Source organism: Postia placenta (genome assembly GCF_002117355.1).
Source record: "Postia placenta MAD-698-R-SB12 unplaced genomic scaffold POSPLAscaffold_9, whole genome shotgun sequence".
Taxonomy (NCBI): domain Eukaryota; kingdom Fungi; phylum Basidiomycota; class Agaricomycetes; order Polyporales; family Adustoporiaceae; genus Rhodonia; species Rhodonia placenta.
This window is the reverse complement of record NW_020169840.1, coordinates 1,808,580-1,812,831: the sequence shown is the minus strand read 5'-3', so window position 1 is coordinate 1,812,831 and position 4,252 is coordinate 1,808,580.

Sequence of the window (4,252 nt, the reverse complement as noted above, 5' to 3'; positions counted from 1 at the left end):
TCGTATCATTTCTGGAGCCACCGCGAGGGGATTTCAGGCAAGAATTCGCCGCTTTCGGGTTTCCGAAAACGTCTCCAGTAGTCACCCGCTCGCAAGCGCGTGAGGCTGCTAGCCGCAGCGCCGCCGAGAACCTCGACAACTCCTCTAGAACGCAATCGACTCCCTCTCCAACAATCCCCGGTGACTTCGACCGCGACGAAGAAGACGAGATAGACCAAGAACTCCAGGACGACTTCGACGAAGAACCAATCCCTTCGACCGCCGAAGAACACACTTCGTCCCCCGAGCTTCTAGGCCTCACTACTTCCGACTACGACTTTTCGACTCCTGATCTTTTCGAACGATCCAGTTCTTCGCCTGAACCCGAGGATCCCACCCCAGCTACTTCGAATCTCGTACTTCCGACTCCGTCTTCTTTTCGCGCCCACGCTCAGCCGCCCATCGCATCCTCTTCGCGACTCTCAGTCATACCTACATCCGACCTGGCACCTCCGCCACCTTTAGCACCTTCGAACGCAGCTTCGAACTCCAACCTCGCACCGCCCGCACCTACGATTCCTTCGACTACTACCGCATCCTCTTCGAGCCCAGCTCCTATTACCACTACAAACATGAGTCAGAACACGACCGCACCGTTGATGCCCCCGCGCGGTCATTCGACGGCACCAAGCTTCGACCCGTCGGAAGTCCGTTCGCTTCGGCGTTACTTCCAGGACCTCGAAGCATTGTTCACCCGGTGTCAGATTACCGACGAAGCAGCCAAGAAACAGTGGGCCGTTCGGTATCCTTCGATCGACGTCGCCGACTTGTGGGAAACCATCGAGTCCTTCATCGACGTAGCCAAGAGCTACAACGACTGGAAAGCCGACGTACGAGCACTCTATCCTGGCGCCGACGATACAAGAAAGTGGTCGCTGGCGGACATGGATCAGCTCATCGGAGAGCGCGTTCGTATCGGGATTCACAACGCGGCAGACCTAGGCTGCTACTACCGCGACTTCATGGCCATTACGAAACATCTCATCGCACAGCACCGGCTCTCGACTATCGAACAAAGTCGCGCATTTCTTCGAGGTTTCCAGCCAGCGTTGCTCACACGGCTCGAGACCCGACTGCATCTCAAGCACCCCGATCACTACGCCGACGACCCATACACCATGGCAGAGATTCACGCGGCGGCTACGTTCATCTTACACGGTACATCGAGCACACCCACGACAGCGGCTAACCAAGCTACCGCTTCGACGTCGAACACTTCGACAACGGTGCCCCCCGGGATGATCAAGACCGAAGACATCTCGATGATCATCGAAAGCCTGTCGAGGACGATTGCGACGCTTATTCAGCCGACGACACACGCTACGCACAACCACGCCCCCGCACCGAGACAACAAGCTGCCGTCCACATCCACGAGAACAGCGGAGCTGAACAGACGTGCCACTACTGCGGCAATCGTGGCTGCAGGGTAGGCACCTGCGAGTTCGCGGAGATCGACATCCGGGACGGCAAGTGCAAACGTAACACCGAAGGCAAGATCGTCCTTCCGAACGGAAGCTTCTGCCCCCGCACTATCCCTGGTCTCACAATACGAGATCGAATCTACGAGTGGCATAGAAGAAATCCCGCAGCACCCGCCGCTCCGACGATGCTCTTCGAGATCGACGATCGCTCGACGGTGCAAACATTCACGCTCAACACCAGCAGCAGGATTGAGGCGCTCGAACGAGAAATCCTTCAGCTTCGGAAGCGAAGGGAGGTCTTCGACGGCGTCGAGATTCTACAGCGGAAGAAGCCTACGACGCCAGCCATCGCGAAGAGCGCGGAAGCCTCGGGATCTGGTACGTCGAAGGGAGTGGCGGCACCCTCGAGCACTTCGACAAGCACGGCCCCACCTCCAACGATACCAGCAGCAGCACCCGCATCGTCGTCTACCCCGCCTACGCAATCCACGTCTCGACCTACTACTACGTCCGCTCCTCCAGCACCACCAGTACACCCCTTCGCAAACGCTCGCGACGCAACATACGCCCCGCCGAACGTTCGAAACTTCGCAACTCCGCCGAAGTCCTCGAACGACAAGGGCAAGGAACCAGCGTACAAGACCATCGTCCCCGTTATCCAGCCGAAGCTCGCCGAGGAAATCTTCCAGCGTTCAATGAAGTCGCAGTTTGTCACGCTGACCCCAGAAGAGTTATTGTCAATCGCGCCCGACGTTCGAAACAAGTACCGCGACGCCATCACCCCTAAGCGAGTCTCGACGGAACCCGTCGCGTCGGCCCACGTCGTAGAAATCGGCGCCGACGAGGTCACGGCCGTCAACCAGCTCTCGTGTTCGGGAGCAACGTTGGAACCCGGTGCTACAATCGTCCCCGACCCATATGAAACCTATCTGAAGCACATCCCGCACGGCGAGCACCCCGCGGAGTTCACCGTCGCCCGCGATTCGAACGCGATTCGTTCGATCATCGCGTTGGTCGACAACAAGGAGCAAATCGAATGCATCGTCGACCCCGGTTCGCAGATCGTCGCCATGTCGGAAGAGGTCTGTCTGGGCCTCAACCTCCTCTTCGATCCTACTATCCAGCTGAACATGCAATCGGCGAACGGAGAGGTGGACCGATCGTTAGGACTCATTCGAAACGTTCCCTTCCGCATCGGTGAGATCGTATTGTATCTCCAAGCTCACGTCATTCGAAACGCAGCGTACGACATCCTCCTCGGCCGACCCTTCGACGTGCTCACGCAAAGCGTCGTCAAGAACTTCGCCGACGAGAACCAGACCATTACGATCCTCTGTCCGAACACCGGCGAAACCGTCACGATTCCGACGTACGCGCGAGGAAGATCGCGAAGCCGGCAGCATCCTCTCGAGAGTCGTAAATCGCATTTTCTAGCTTCGAGGAATTGATTCCCCATGATCAAGGAGAAGCCGCGCTAGTCATCGACTACGATGGGGTAAACCCGAGTATTTCCTTCGTCGCTCCTATTGACTCCTCGATTCCGAACGCTGTTTCGTCGCTGTACCTCTCCGCGTGCACCTCCGTCTCATCATATTTGCAATCTCTTTACACTTCGGACAATACAGCTTCTAATGCCGCTCCGTCGAACGCTTCGACGTGGGCTTCGACTCTTCTATTTTCAGCTCCGTTTGCTTCGACTCCCCCAGCTCCCCCTCCGACGAAGTCCATCTCGCAGCTTTCCAACTCGATTCTTCCCTTTCCTTCGACGACATCGACTTCTACCCCCTCAACGCACAAGGTCCTCGCCGCGACAAAGAAGAAATACAAGCCTGTCGCTCTCAAAACCCGACCCGTCCTTGGTGCCGTCCCCGAACAATTTCGAATACTTCGAGACATCAAGGGCGACCCTCTCTCCATCATGCCTAAGCTGTCGACCGACCCCCCGCCGTTCAAACCTACCGGTCGGTACACCCTCGAACGCTTCGAAATGACCGAGAAGCTTCACGACGGCGACTTCCTACTTCCCGAAGAACGTCGAGTCCTCCACCACTTCATGTGCCTGCACAACGAAGCCTTCGCCTGGACCGACGACGAGCGCGGATGCTTCAAGCCCGAGTACTTCCCTCCCGTCGATTTCCCCGTCGTTCCTCACACGCCCTGGGTGCAGAAGAATATCCCCATCCCGCCCGGGATCTACAACGAGGTCTGCGCGGTGATCAAGCGAAAGATCGCCGCCGGAGTCTACGAGCCATCGAACTCGTCGTATCGATCGCGGTGGTTCTGTGTCGTCAAGAAGGACGGCAAATCTCTTCGACTCGTCCATTCCCTCGAGCCCCTCAATGCAGTCACGATCCAACATTCCGGTGTACCGCCGACGCCCGAATACCTCGCAGAACAATTCGGAGGAAGACCATGCGGCGGCATGCTCGACCTCTACGTCGGCTACGACGAACGACTCATCGCCGAGTCTTCGAGAGATCTAACGACGTTCCAGACACCCTACGGAGCCATGCGCCTAGTCACACTCCCGATGGGTTGGACAAACTCAGTCCCGATCTTCCACGACGACGTCACGTACATCCTCCAGCCCGAGATCCCGCACGTTACGGTGCCCTACGTCGACGATGTTCCCGTCAAGGGTCCCGAATCCGACTACGACGACGAGCGACTCCCTTCGAACCCCGGCATTCGACGCTTTGTATGGGAGCATTTCGAGAACATGAACCGCATAGTCACTCGAATGCGCTACGCTGGAGGTACCTTTTCAGGAGTCAAGAGCATCCTCATCGCT